Genomic DNA, 15,886 nt, shown 5'->3' with positions numbered 1-15,886 from the left:
GTCGTCGGCGGCGGCGGCGGCCTCGGGGCCTCGGGCCTCCTCCTGAGCTTCTGGCACCTTCTTTTTCTTCTTCTTCAGCATCTTCTCCAACTTCTTCCTCTCCTTCTCCCTCTTCTTCGCCTCCTTTCTCCTCTGCTCCAGCAGCTTCTTCTCGATCTTCCTGCGCTCCTTGTCGGTCAGGAACTTCTCGGGGGGCGCTTCCCGCGCTGGGTTCGCGGGATCCTTCAGCAGCTTCTCGGGGTCCGCGCTCTTCCGCGGTGCAGGCGGCTCTCTCGACTCTGCCAACACCGCAGCCGCAGCTGCAGCTTCGGCAGCCACCTCGGCAGCCGCTGCGGCCGTTTTCCTCTCGCTCTCCGCCACTCGGGCTTTGAGCTTCATGGCCATCTTCAGCATGGTGGTTCGGCCACCTCGAGGAACCCGACTCGTGCCTGGCCCGGGCGCCCGGCTTGCCCCCGGCCTTGGGCTGTCCGGTCCCTGTGCGCCCCGTGTCGGGGAGCTCGGCTGCGGTCCCCGCTGCTCTGCCCCGGGGCCGCGGAGTGCGGCTGCCCGGGCGGGCTTCGGGATGCCGGGCTGGTTGCCTAAGAGTTAGCGCCAAAAAGGATGAGCAAACGAAAAAAGGGCGAGAACAAACCAAAAAGCACCCAACAACAGCGAAAAACCAAAAAGCACCAAGAAATGTCAAACAACTTAAAAAAGAAGAGTGCAAAGGCGCGATGGCACGAGTCTGCTGTTACCCTCAGGCGCTCCTTGGTTTGGTTCTTGGGCACGCCAATGGAGAAGAGAAAAGAGAAGAGAGAAAGAATTGAGGGATGCCCGGTAGGCTCGGGGCAGGGCAGCGGCGCTGGGCGCCCCTGCCCTGTCCCGGCCCGGGTGGCTCTTGCCCGCGCCGGGCGACTCGCACTTCCGTGGGACGCCCAGGCGCTCCCCGACTTACATGTGAGTGAGGTGCACTCACACGCAAGGCAGTGCCTGCCAGCCGCCCGCCGCCGCCCCGCGCCGGGACAGGGGTTCGCTCCAGCCGCGGTGCCGCAGCCCCAAGCCAGAGAGCGACGAGCACCGCGCCGGGCCAGCCACCTGACGCAGCCCGCTCCGCGGTGCCGACGCGACTGAGTGTCCCCGCCGGGGAACAGCGCTTCTAACCGGCCCGATGACGCCCCAGCCTCTTCAGAGGACCGACCCATAGCGGCGGCCCCTATAAACCGAAGGGGAACCACAAAAAATCGGCCCGCCGAGGATGCGCTCAAACGGGCCGCCGCGCGCCCTGGGGGTGCGGGCCGGTGCGGGGACAGCGTGGGTGTGGGCAGGGGGCGCGAGGGGGGCACGGGCAGGGGGCACGGGCGCGCTCAAGACGGTGGGCGCCGGACCCCGCCTCCCAGACCTGCCTCCCAATTTTCGGTGAGTGGTGTAGCCCTGGGCGGCGTGAAATGTGTGCGACGGCGCTTACCCCTGTCGTGCGCCTTCTTACCTCCAGCTTCCCGGTTAGCGCACGTGGGGACCGCAGCCCACCCCTCCCTCCCGGCGGCGCGTGCCCGCGGAGGTAGGTGTCCACAAGCCTAATCACAGTTAATCGCGACGCATAGACAGAGTTTCAGATCTTCTAATGAGAAGTGGTGTGTGAGCGCAAAACTAGCATTTCTAGAAGCAGCAGGCGACACCAAAGGCGAGGCGCGGTGGCCAGGTTGTGGAGTTGTTGCACATGCTCTTCCTAGGTGGGAGATGTGGTGGCCCGACCTGAGCTTCACGGGGGCTCTGGAACAAAAGGAAAAATAGTTTATTGAACACGAACTTGTTTAAGGATTGTTTCAAAACTCTAAAGTGCCCCATCCCCTCTCTTGCCCCACACTAGGATGTAGTAGAGAGCACTGGGTTGAGAGGCCAGGGACACTAAGTTTTCAACAACTTGACCCCTGCCCACTTTCCCTGGGACCTTGTTTGGGTCACTTGCTGCCACGTGGGTGTCTGCTTGTGTACAATTCATTCATTCATTCAATGTTTGTTCCCAGCAGCACACCATGTGCTCAGGTGAGCCGGAGTAGCCAGGTGATCAGGCTAAGACAGGCCCTGTCTTAGATGGGGCACAGGCATACCTGCCAGTAAACCCTTATCTGCAAAGTTATCACAAACCCTCTTCCAACTTTAACTTTCTTTGACTACTTTAACAGAGTCCATAAAACTTGAGATGATTGGGGAGAACAAAAGTAAAAAAAAAAGAAAGGTAAAAGAAAGGAAGTCTACCTATAAATGGAAACACATCTAACAGTCCCTAGGGGTATGGGGTGACTGATACTTGCAGGAGCCTTGAACAGATTGTTGTGTATAGGTTTAAGTTATCTTTGAAAATAGAAAGACACTGTTAACCGCTCAACAGGGCTATTGAAATCCCCCTTTCCCCCCAGTTTGCTCAACTCAGAGTAAGAAAAGGTATGACAGATGAAGATGTCACATTATTTTTCTTGGCCCCTTCTGGTATACCTCTACCCCCATTCTACAAGGCTTCTTTTTTATGGATCTGAAAGGATAACAGAAGGCGATTCAAAGTCACCAAAGAACACTTGGAATTAAAATCAGGAAGCAAAACCTGGACACCAGACCCTCATAACCTGCAGGTCCCTAACCCCCCTGGCCTTATTGCAGAGCCCTGACTTTCCCAAACTGCAGAAAAGTTATTGCTCCCCTTCTTTAAAAACAAAACTACTACTGTTCTAGGTTGATACTTTTCACCTAAACAAAAGCAGATAAAAACATTTAATGGATATACCCAAATGTGCTCATGGGAAAATTTGCTAGCCAGAAAGGCCTTACAGTCAATGATTCCAGGGTTGTTTAAAGAGAGAATTACTCACAATCATTCACCAACTAGATTAGAACTTACTTGAAGACAGGGCCCAGGTTTTATACTCTTAAATATTAAATTAAAACTTATTGGTTTTTATTTCATTGGTTCATTGACTGTCATTTTTAAAAACTGGTAAAGACTTGTAAGAGGGAGGAAAGGCCAGAAATTTTCGTTATGCTCCATTTGTTCAAAAGTATCTTCCTTCCTGCTTCTAATGTGGCAAAGCACAAATATATTGTATTTAAGAGAATCAAGGTAAATAGTAACCAATACAACCCTGATACTTATGCCAGTAGCTACACAGTTATACAATAAATATAATGAACAGTCGCCTTATTTGGAAATCTCTGAGTTGGGTTACCACCTTCCCCTTTAGATAAAAATCACACCTGAACTTTAAAAGGAGTGAAACTATCCCATGCCATATAGTGAAACATGTACTAGGCAAGGCACAATCGGGACTATTGTCCAAGAAACGTGTAATGCGAAGTCAGGCTTTACTTCTTTCAACTCCTAACCTTAGCAGGCCATCCTTCGAAAAAAAATTTTTTAAGTGCAAATTTCACCCATGTTTTATTATGACTAACTACTGATGGACAAGTAAAGCATTTACTTTGTAAATATATGGCAGCAGGTGAAATCAAGAATTTACAGGTAAGCAAATGACAGCAAGAGCTCTGAAACATAAGCTGTTCTGTGGTCTGTTCGATTTTCTGTTTTCACTCGACACAAAGTGAAAGAAGAGGTTTTACTTAATTGGTAAGGTGAGCTGACACCATCTACCGTTTTCAGACTAGTATTTGACCTACCTGTGTCCTAAAAGTCTTTCAGATTTGGAGGCCACCATGTGTGACCTTTTCATATGAATTAGTAATTTATTTTAATAGGTCATTACCATTTTGAGTACCTAGTTTATGCTTTGAGAATGGGGCAATATATTAGCATAATTCTTGTAACAGTCCAGACTAGAGAGCTTTCCAATCAAGGGCCCCACACTTGGCTCAGGAAGAGATGGAAATTGTGGAAACTTCAGGATCCAGAGAGGGACAAAGGGCAAGAACATCCTGGGTATAAAATGCCCAGGGAGGGCATAGGTCCCTGGCTCAGGAGACTTGCTTCATGCCAAACCCAGCAAGCTGAGATGAAAACACATCCCTAATCTAAAACACAAAGCCACCCAATGATACAACTTGGTCAAACAGATAGTGTCCCACACAACATGGAGAGATGGTCTAGTGACTTTTCTTTCCAACATCCCATATTTTACGACAGTAGATGAATTCACACGTTATGGCTTGAATTTTGTGGTCTTGTAAGCTTCAGATTTATGGATGGAGTTTGTGTTCCTTGGCTCTTTGGCATCTTCCTTTCTGAGGAAGAATGCCTTGTCTGCTTTTAGAAGCAATAAACTTTCTACAGCTTAGAATCCTGAAAGTATTGTTATGCTTAGTGATATAATTCAGTTTTTGGAAAAGAGTGTTCTCCTTGGCCTTTCATTAGTTGGGGTCATTCTAAGTTATTTTCCAAGAGCCCAGAGAAAATATAATTATAATAATATTATTTTAATAGCCTAGGAAACAATAAATAGGTTTCCACTGAAACAGAAACTTTAGCTGTAAGGTTTTAATGATAGTGTATAGCACTTCCACAGTGCTTTCTGTCTTCAAAGCACATATTCTGTACTTCAACTGGAATGACTGAAACTGTTATTGCAAATGAATGTTAATAGAAGCCTGTGCCATATCGGTGATGAAAGCAGGTATTGTAAAAGCATTTCCTAGTCCCAGTTAATCCCTTTAAGAAGGCCCTGTTACTTGGGAAAAGTCTAATGTAGTGGTTATCTAGACCTTTTTTTTTTTCTTGTCATATTCACTAGTTAGTAACTTCAACCACAAAGTAACCCTGAACTTGTATTGAAAACTAAACATGATGTAAAACTTCATTTTAGAAGACTTGAAGTCAACTACTGAAGAATTAAATACGTGGCATATGAAATTTCCCTATTTAATACCCATCAACTGATTTTAAAATAACTTGTTTTTTAATTCAGAACATACTCTTATTCAAACAGAATGTGGGGGTGAATTGGCCATTGTGTTTGGACCCCATTTCTTGAGCCAGAGGCTTTGAGATACTGTTTAAGCATTTACTTAAAACTATACACACGATATGAGGGCAATGGGGATTTTTTGCAACCTTTATTCATATGTCCTGACTATGATGGGCAGGCACCATCTATGAGAGGAGATTCCTGATCTCCATGAACACCCAATACCCAAGGTCATTAGTGCCTTTTCTCAACATCCCCATGATCTCCCAAGTGTATGCAGCCACCATCTACCTTAAAAGGGGGGAAGCCAACAAAAAGAGACTATGTGCGTTTTTCTGTCCCTGTACTTAAACCTAAATAACGTGAGGCAAGTGTTAACCTTGGTTGAAGATTCTAGATGGACAAACAATTTGGCTATCAGAGGAATGGGGAAACAAGCTAGCAGAACCAAGAAGGAGTTCCATCTGCACAACACAGGCAGCAGAATAAACAATTAATTACAGAACTAAAAGTAAAATCCAGGAAGAAGACTGAGTAAGCCCCATTCTCTTAGGGGTATATTGACATCAACCATAGACCAATGGACCTGCTTAATAGAGATCTTAACTAGGTTAAAAAAAAAAAATAAGAGTTTCACCATTCTACAGCAGGAAAGTTAATTTTCCTAACCTAAAATATCCTTCACTTCCCTTGGGGGAAAAACATTTCATGAGGAGTAAGGTAATGGGAAAACCTGTTGCTTAGAACTTTTAACTTGGCCTTGAAGTTGGAAACTCATCCAGCATGGGGAATAACGCAGGGAGACTAATTAAAAATAGGCACAGGGCAGATAACTTTTGTTCTTATTTACAAGGTGCCTTATTTAAATGACATTTTGATCCAATATCTTACTAAACAAATAATAACAGGAAACAAACAAAAAACACAGTTGGCACAACTGGAGATATTATACTGAGACTAATCAAGGGTGCTGAAGTTCTAAAAAATTTTTTCTTAGAAGAAAAAAGCCCTTTAATTGTTCTTATTTTAAAGATTTTAGGATTTTTCCCCAATGTATTCAATTCTTCAAATTTAGCCCCATATAATTAGTTTAGAGAGTTAAAAACACTGCGTTAATCAGACAATAACTTTTAGTTAAATGCTGCTTTGTCGATCTACACAAATGAAACAACTGCTAAGTAGAAGTTTCTCATCTTCAGTTTTACTTTATTTACCTACCAACCAAATGTAAGTGCTCATTTGCTAACAGCCTGACGACTAGTGACTAGCGTCATTTTGGGATAACAGATTCTGATGAGGCTGTGGTTATCATTTGCCTTCATAGCTGAAACCCCCTCTCTAGTCCCACTTCCATCTGCTGTTGGTAAACCCTGAATTAAGCAATTAATGTGACAGAATTAGTCACATATTTAATTCATCTAGAAATGTAAGTACCTTTTCATCTTTTTGTGTTTGCCCACACACTTTTAAATTGAAATTGAAAAATGTGTAATTAGAGTTTCGCTCCACCAATTTCCCTGGGTTTTCATTCTGAGGGAGCACTCACTAGCAGGGCACAGACTGCACGGCTCCCCCACAAGGAAGGCTGCCACCTCCTTTGCAGGTGGCTGTACCAAGCCCTGCTCTCCTGCTCAGTGCCACCTAGCCTGCTACCCCGCAACTTCCATTTAGCCTCCATTTGGTCCAAATTTGGGGTTTGCTGGCGAGCCCAGAAGTGGAGTCCTGGATGCTTGGCGAGGTGCACTGCATGCTCCCTGACCTGTTAGGAGCCACTCCCCAGCAGCAGAACCCAGATGGCACTGTGGCTTTCTAAGGTCTTTGCTGACCTCTGGAAGTTAGGAGGAGGAGAAAATTATTCAGCCAAAGCATTAAGCATTTGCAGCCACTCTGGGGATCAGATGAAAAGGAGATGTTTTGATGAGCTACAGACCTCAGCTCTGCCCACAGCCATATCCTGGAGCTCTGCCTGCTGCCCAATACTGGGAAAGGGCCTCTGCCCACTTTCTTGAACATTCCTGTCTCTCAGCTGCTTTAGTCTCTACTACCTTCTCAGATTACGGCTCCTTTTGTGCTAATTACACTGAAAAAATTGAAAGAATGTCACTGACTTTACAAAGAATACAAAGCAGACTTGCTTTAAAAACTAAACATAGCCAGTTTCTTTCAGGAGGCAGATGATTGGCCTTCCAGTGATTTGTACTATGCGGATTAATTGCAGATGGCCAATTCATTTATTAAGACCCCAGTGACAGAAGGGCTCAGCTAGTGGGAGGACGGATTCAAAATATATGTTGTTTTGGGGGACAATTTACATAAAATGAGAAGATCTGATTAATGACGAACTTTTTTTCCCCCAGCACTCAATTATAAATTAAGATTTGTTGATAATGACAGTCTAATTTAAGCTACTATGGACTACTGTGGAAAGAAATGGAAGCTACCGTGTGTAGAAAGCAGTCCCTGTACTATGCAGGTAAAAATATAAATGAGATGAAAAGAAAAGAAAGTCTAACTTCTCACTCAAGAAGGCTGTGCTGTAGGAGAACAAGATGATGTTTTTGCAGCTTCTGTTCTCCATTATGTAAGAAATGGTCTTTTAAAACACAGAATTGGGAAGAGGGATTTATCCCTGTTAGCCAAGCATACTATAGATTCCTCACCCTCTTCTTTGAAATCCCTTAAGGGTTAATAGGTGAAAAGTAGCAGCTTGGAATGATTTATTTTTTCTTTTCTAAGGAACATTAAATACTGAATTGCTCATGCTGAAATAATGCTACAGCTGTGATCTGTGGGGCTGAATTTTGGACACTGGTTCAGTGACAGGTGTACTCATTGTATGCCCAGCTCGGCAGAAATTGTGATGCCTAACTCAAATTTTTCCCCAATTAACTAGTGGGGACTCAAGAGCCAGCCAGGAAAGGGCCTTTTGCCACAGGCACTGAAGACCATGTGTGCTCAGCCTTCAACAAAAATGTCAGTCTTGAGGGGGAATAGAATCATTGCTCCCTGATCATAAAACAAGAAAATTGAGGTGGAACTGCAATGTCTAGGAAGGCAGGGAAAAGAGAAGATCTAATCTGGACCAAACCCTTCTAGGTTCTCTTTTTAATTTTTTTTTAAAGGAATTTATATTTTATAATTGAAACATATTGATTTTATGTATTTATGGGGTACAGAGTTATATTTCAATACATGTATGCAATGTGTCCTAGTTTCTAAAGCAAACAGGTCTGTCCAGCAATTCATCTATTGGAGGATTTCAGCAATCAAAGCAATCCGGGGATTCTAGGAAATGTCACCAAAATTGGTGTTATTAGAGGAAGTGGCACAAAGCTAGAAACACAGAGTCTAATCTGTAACACACTAATTACACCTATTTTTATCCCAGGGTTGCAGTGACCTACCACCAATAAATACAGATTCTGGAAAACTAGCCCTTCACATCCAGAAAATATGAACACCTTGGGGGTGGGTGTGAGGACCACTAGGAAAAGCTATCACTGAATACCTTGGTCCCACCTGAGGTGGGAATCAGCAGTACCACGAAGGCAGAAGATTCTCAAGAGAACTTGCAACAGTGAAGGACAGCAAGGGAGGCTCTGGACCTGACATAGGCTGGTGTGATAGCAGCGCGCTGGGAAGAGGGCAACTGAGAACTGTCACAGACCAGCCCGAGCAACTGCACTGTCTCCATGGGGTGCCCTGGTCTGGAGAGGGAAGGAAGAAGACTAGGCTGTGTTTTGTCAAATCAAGATGGGTCCTAGACAAAACTTTCCTTGGTCCATTGCACTGAGAGCAAAGGCCCCGGATCCCTGTCATCTGCCAAGATAGTGCCAAATGGCTAAACCTTACAAAATAAGTTGGCGTAAAACTCAGTTGGGACTTAAAGACATCTAATCTCCAAGTTAAATGAATACTCTGTTTACTCACAACCATTACAAGCATCCCAAAGTCTAGAAAAACCTAAATGACCCTCAACCCTCAATTCATATCCTGTTATCTAACCCATGCCTCTGGGAGGCACCCCAGAACAGGGTAATTTAAAGGCATTCTCAGCCTGAAAAGTGAGTTCCTTAAACAGCCTTCTATTAATTAAATCAGTAATTATTTTAAATGCATCATGAGTTAGTTAAATAAATATTAAAAACAAAATGTTGACTGACTAGGATGACACCCAAGTATACTTAATATTTTAATCTTAAGTATAAAATATCTTTATATTTCATTTACCTTGCACATTTTTTTGCACATTCTTAAATATATATTAAATAAATATATTTTCCCCAACTTGGCATAACTACATATCCACTAGATTTATTGGTGAGTAGAGAGGCAGAGAGGGGAACTTTGTTAAGAAAGAAAAAAAAAGAAAGAAAGAGAACTAAAGAATAGAACTCTACAACAAACATTTAATTTCTAAAATGGATTACAATGGTAGAGGAGATTTTAGAGGAAAAATAGATGCCTAATTTCTAAAATGTGTAAAGCAAAATAGCAAATCTGCAATTGAAAAAAAAAAAAGCTACTAACAACACAAAAAACCCAGGGAAACGAAAAAAGTTACTGTAATTTATAGTAATTGAACCCTTGTTTAACCTTCTTCCCAATACCTGATAATTCTGTGAAATCACCCAGCTGTCACTCTTTTCCTTTCAGAAATATGACATTGATTTGTCTAGCAAAAACCCATTATTAGAATTCTGAGGTCTGCTTATTGGGGCTACTAATAAATCTAAGTCATCAATTCTTGACCTTCCTGAAATTCTCTGTATGTGGTAAACTGCTGAAAACACATTTTCAAGGTTGTGTGACTCTAACATAAAAATAAAAGATCAAGGCTGGGGTTTGGAAGTCTGATCACATCTGGGCTGTGCCCTGCCTGCACCCCAGGGAGAAAATAAGTTAGATAAATTAGGAACAGCATCTGGGGGTAACATCAATACTCTCCTCTGGGCTGAGCTGTTTGCAAATAGAAGGAATTGCCTTCTATGAGAGAGAGAGAGAGAGAGAATTGATCATGTAGCCTCACTTTTGGTGACTGACATAAAAAGATTGGCAGCGGGGGGGTGGGCAGTCAGTCTTTTTGAGAAACAGAATCAGACTTTTTTCTCTTTTTCTATAAAAGCAACATTTCTCATCCTTTTCACTGGCTGGATTACATTGGTTGTAACCTAAGACAAAATGAGGGCAGGTGGCTTCAGTTTCCTCCAAAATTCTAAGATGGCTAGAGGCACCAGACAAATCCTGACTCTGATAATGATGTTGCTGAGAGTCTAGCCATAAAGATCTCCCTCCGCGCCTGCCTGTGAGGACCAGCCCGCCACTCCATCCCCACCTCCCTCTGCAAATTTCAGATGGCTGCTGCAGAGAGAGCAAGAGACTCCAGCACCTTGCTGGTGCGGACGCTCCCTCACCCCACAGTGTGAAGCTGGCTTCTGGGTCTACTTGCTGTGATTCCTAAAAATACGTGTATCTATGGCATTGGGGCTGGGTTGAAGTGACATCAGGGCAGGTGGTCAGAGAAGTTGATCCTCTCAAATATTCAGGCAAAGTGGTGGTTTATAGACAAAACACCCATATGCTTTTTCACAATTGAACTTTTGACAAAATTCATTGGATGCTTTGGTGTCAAGAAGACAAAAATTTAAGTCAAAAAAGGTACTGGAATAGGAAATTTGTGGGCGATGAAAAGCCCTATGAATAGTAGGAAGCATTACATATTATCTAGCAATGAAAATTTGAGTTTTTAGGTTGTGCCAAATGACTCAAAATTTACCAGGGCAAAGCTACAACTGACAGAATGGCTCTTTTTAAGGTTATATTGTTCCTATTTATTTGGTTTTCCTGCTGCCAGAAAGTGGCTTAGATCCCCCCTTTTTAGTGCTCGATAAAATGTAAATGGTCTAAATTAAGAAGCTGTCTAATCTCAACCAATATTAATTCTGCCATGAAAAATGAGACCAGTTCTTTTTTTTTTTTTCTCCTTTTTGTCTTTTTTCGTGACCGGCAACGGATTGCAACCCTCAGTGTTGCGCCCGTACCGGACCGGGACCGGCAACCGGATCGCAACCCTCGGTGTTGCGCCCGCACCTCGCTCAGCCAGTGAGCGGCCAGTCTGTATGTGGGATCCGAACCCTCGGTGGGAGCGCTGCCACGCTCTCAAGCAGCGCACTGTAGCAGTGCGCCACCGGGCCGGCCCGAGACCAGTTCTTTAGACGTGATTATGATCACCGCTACTTCACATTAACCGGCCACCCCACTATGTTTCTCAAAAAGCTGGATATTTTCCTCTTCCAAAGTATCTGTTTTTAAGGGGATGAAATCCTCAAAAATTTTACTTATTCTGACATTAAAAATGCACAGTCTCCTAAAGTGGGCTCCCTTTGAACCCCCAGGCTTGGCAAACCTCTATACCTGATTTGTCTGTTTTTTTTTTCTCCAAACTAAAATCACTCTAAAATAAAATATCTCAGCATCCAGAGGGACATAAGCCAGATGCTACCCTCACATCTTTCTCCTTCCAGACTGAACTGCCGGCTCCTAATATTGCTTTCCAAGTGGAAAAGGGGGAAAACAGGTTTTAACATATTTTCTGATTGTTTTTCCCTAAATCGGTCCATTAAAATCAGTGAGACCACTGTTCCTCCATCCCTGCAGCAGGCAGAATCACCGTGCATAGAGACAGGGAACAAATTCGCATTTCAACTTGGCTCCAGTGGCAGTGCAGTTGTTCTGGGGAAAGGAGATACCTCCGTATCCCTGTAGTGTACCTCACAATTTCAAGACCAACACCTCCTCCCATAAGATCCTGCAGATGTTGCATTTTGCTCATTAATCCTCTTGCTAAGTGTAAGAAATAAAATGGATTTAGCAGTGAATGTCCATAGTTCGCCTATAACAAAAGCCCTGCTGTTTCATTACCAGCTGCCCATTAATAATAATCAAAAAATGACAATTTAGTGAGGAGCATAAGGAACCACAGAAAATCACACATTGTTTAGGGAAGTTATCATACTGCATTCCTCCTGGGGTAGGGGGGTTTCATTCAAGTCAAGGGGGCTCTCTCACGGCGACATGACTTCTAACACAGACACTGTGTAATTCAGTTACACAAAAGCAGCAGAGATGAACAGGCTCCAATCATCTCTTCTGCTTGGTGTAATTCTGTACTGGAGGCTCTTGTAGCAGCCTGCACTATATGTTGCATGCAGTGAAAGAGCCCCAAAACCAAGGAGGGAAGGGAAAGGAAGCTCAAAATAATGCACCTACTACGTCTTTTTTCTTTCTCTCCCCCCCCCCCCCCACTCCCTTTATCCCTGGCGATCCCACAGCTAACCTGGAATTATTTTGCTACTCTTTCCTACATTTCCTTTCCCAGGAGCTAAGGCTCTTTCTAGAGTCTAGGGCTCACTTTTATTTCTCTGTAAACACTGCTGGCCCCAAATCCCCAAGCCACCTTTGGGGGTTGTAGCAACCCAATGGGTGTCTCCTGTATACTCAGCTCCTAAGATCACAGCAGGGACAAGGCCAGGAGGTGAGAAGGGGAAATGGGGGCCCTTTCCTTATTTCCTGTGCTCTCCAGTTCTCTCCCCATACCTAAAACATGGCCTCTGCCCATCAGAGCTTCCATCCCCTGGCCTGCTGGGTTCTGTCCCTCTCTCCACCTCCAAGGCCCTTGAATGTCCATTTCAACCATGCATCTGACTTTACAGAGAAACATCACTTTCAGCAATGCAGTGTGTGACCACTTGAAACCCCCCCTTGGCTGTCAAAGTCGGTGGAACAGAGCACAAGGTCTGGGTTAAAATCCTTTCTAGCCCCACAAAGGGAAAGGGGGAAGGCAGCCTAACAGGTGAATCAATTTTGCCTTCTGGGCCCTTCCTATTTACAAATTCACCCTTGGCTAGCAGGTGGTGCTGGGGCTGTGGGGAGGGGCTTTGCTCCCCCTCTCCAAGTGCATCCATTAGGCAGCGGTGACATCCGCTTTTCACTCTGTACCTCGGCAGCTCACATCTCTTTCAGACCCCCCTTCGCTCCCCCCACCACAAGCCTCCTCTGTAAAAACCAAAAAACATCCTGTTCTTTCATCCTAATTAAAGTGCTGTCAGGGAAAATGGCACGGCTGATTTTTGCGGCTGTTGAAATGACCCTCCTCTCCCTTCTTCTCTTATTTGTTAAAGTGGTCCTTTCTCTGCCTGAAATCAGGCCCTTTGGTGATGGAAATTTTAGCTTGAAGCAGAGAGTTCTAAGCAGAATCCTAACCTTGGGAGAGTGGGGAGAAAAATCGATGTTTTGAATCGGCCTCTGTCTGCAGCTATGTGCTGCGAGGCCATTTTCATCTGCAGGAACAGCAGCTGCGGCCACCTCTGGGCTTTTAGATCCACGCAAGTTCTACTAATTATGCGTCATTGTCAGGGTACACAATTTAGCAAAACTTGGAGGCTGATTCTCTCTGTCGACTTAGCTAAGGGACAGGAGGAAGCTATTTAGGAGGAAGCTATTTAGGAGGAAGTAGAAAGGTTCTGGATCTGGGAAAATAAAATCCAAACTCCTTTGACGTTTGGAGGAAAAGCATGACTGCGTATTTAATACCATAGCTAGCCTGAGTGCTTCTGTGTCTGAAATAAATTGTAGCTTACATGCAAAATTAAATGTCCTCCTCCTAGTTGAGAGGCACTGAGCCATGCTGGGGGGGACTCTCTGTGGCTCGGGACATTACAGCATTTAGGGGTCTTTCTTAAAGTCTAAATCTCATTTTGTGACAATGTTACTCTACTCCTGTTAGCCATCACAGAACTTCCTGGAAAGAACATTTCAGGTGGATAAATTTAAGGGGGGGGGGACCCTGAATCACCTGAATAATTTTGAGCTCTGCCATTAGAATACATGACATATATTCAAATACATTTTATGAGAGGAATTCATAATATTCATCCTAGCTTTCAACTACTTACATTTTAAGAAAACTCAAGTGTCAGGAACTTTTAAAATTAGCTTAATTTCCTTCTACTCAAGATCACAGATCTTGGAAAGGTCTCTTTTAAGTTAATTGGCAAGCATCCAGGTTTCTATGAGGGTATGCTTAATATATGGCAAGCCAAAGTGGCAATGTAGGCCTCCCTCAATCGAATCATTAGTTGTTAATACACCTCTGAGTAACTCCAAGCTAAGGTGTGAAATCAACCCAAGTGTCACTAAGCACCATTTTCCCTGAGGCTATCCCTGCAGGGCAGCTGGGGGGCTGTTTATGTAACACACAAACAACAGGTCGGTTTGTGGGTCGCTTGTTCGCTTGTTCGCTGGCCTGGCCTCCTGCTTCCTTGCTTCTTCTAAGATGGAGGACCGGAACTAGATAAGATGGAGGGCAGCCCAGAAGCTAAGATGGAGGACCAGAACTAGAGAAGATGGAGGGCAGCCCAGAAGCTAAGATGGAGGACCAGAACTAGATAAGATGGAGGGCAGCTAAGGATCGAGATGGAGGGCAGCTCAGGATCTAAGATGGAGGACCAGAACTAGATAAGATGGAGGGCAGCTAAGGATCGAAGATGGAGGACTGGAACTACATCAGGACCTCTGGCTGCAGACACAAACACTTCCCCATAACCCTCAGAACACTAATACTAGACATAAACAGAAAATTCTAAGGTTAGGCGGAAGAATTTGGGCCCACCCCCTAAGACAATTTCAGTCCTGGAAGATCCTGGAAAGCGTAATTCGATCCTGGCCAGGGCGGGAATGAAAGAAGGGAGCCGACTAATGGCTGTTCTCAGCACCACCCCTAGGCTAGGCCTCTGGAGCCTCTTCTGGAAGCAAGCCTGCCCCCTCAGCATGGCCAGTGACCCTGGGGGCTACGCGTCCAGGAGAAAGGCCTCTTTCAGTAGGACCTGACTGACAAGTTATCAGCACTGAGGCCTACCCTGTGGCTAGAGAAGGCTCCATCACTGTGTTCGTGTGTAAATTTTCAGCCTTGGACCGGCATGGGAATCTGAATGGTTGTGCCTGTCGAATGTCCAGACATGGATGTTTGTTTTGACCCAAGAAGATCCTTCTGGGTTTTCTGAAGTTTAATTATCAGCTCCCACAATACTTCTATGTAAGCCCTGATTTGGTTTGCTCAGCTGGGTTGAGAACTCTCAGAAGGCTCCTTCAGTCTGTTTCTCGACCACCTCTCCATCTTCCCTTAGGCAGACTATCTATTCCCTGTTTAATCCCTTAGCAGAGACTGCCTGCTGCTGTTCACTTCCTGGCTTGTTTTGACTGTGAAACATCGAGAGGAGCTGTGATGTCTCACACCTTTGTCCCCCCCAGTGGCAAGGGCACAAAATAGGCACTCGATGCGTATACATTGCATGAATGAATGAATGAATAAATGAAAATGCCCAAATGAAGGCAAACTCACCAACCAGGCAAGGATTCATCCTCCTGAGAGGCTTGGCAGACCTGTGAGCAGCCACTGCAGGCTTAGAGGTGCTACTAGAGAGGTAAAAAGGACACGAGCCTACTTTGACATAAACGAAAAAATTAGTAAATAACTTATCAGTGAGGACAAAGGGGCTCACACATACTGAGGACCAGGCAGCACCCCATGCTCTTTGCCAGATTGGACATAACCTACATATGAGGTAAACCTTCAATCTGCCAATAGTGAAAAATTTGAAAAATTAATTTGTGACAACTGTTTTCATTTTGGAACCACAACGGACTTAACTATTTTCCTAGATTAGGCATGTCATTTTATGCTAAATTTCCATTAAACACATCCCAACAAGCTTACTTTCTTCCTGAAGAACAAAACAACTATGACCCCCCCACCAACTCCCCAATAATTCCTAAATGTCACAGAAGGTCCATTTTATAACATTTGTGGGGAGTTCCTTTTCTTGGCTATGAGAACAGCAATTGTCCCCCCCCCCCCCCCCCCCCCCCCCCCCCCCCCCCCCCCCCCCCCCCCCCCCCCCCCCCCCCCCCCCCCCCCCCCCCCCCCCCCCCCCCCCCCCCCC

The 15,886-nt window shown here is 45.0% G+C and overlaps 1 protein-coding gene across 8 annotated transcripts in view; it reads right to left on the bottom strand.

The window, feature by feature from the left end:
- GNAS (GNAS complex locus) overlaps positions 1-15,886 on the bottom strand; it is a 65,334-nt gene that overhangs the window by 18,692 nt on the left and 30,756 nt on the right. Inside the window, exon 1 of one of the 8 annotated variants that reach the window (XM_008593249.1) lies at positions 1,466-1,508. The exons of 6 other annotated variants lie outside the window; for them this stretch is intronic. The gene's annotated coding sequence lies outside the window, so the exon portion shown is untranslated. Of the gene's footprint in view, positions 1-934; positions 1,012-1,465; positions 1,509-15,886 lie in introns of those variants that run through there. One more of the 8 variants, XM_008593242.1, reaches the window with a different exon arrangement.

Source organism: Galeopterus variegatus, unplaced genomic scaffold (assembly GCF_000696425.1).
Source record: "Galeopterus variegatus unplaced genomic scaffold, G_variegatus-3.0.2 Scaffold157, whole genome shotgun sequence".
Taxonomy (NCBI): domain Eukaryota; kingdom Metazoa; phylum Chordata; class Mammalia; order Dermoptera; family Cynocephalidae; genus Galeopterus; species Galeopterus variegatus.
The sequence above is the reverse complement of the archived record's forward strand: the minus strand, read 5'-3'. Positions and strand labels throughout refer to the sequence as shown.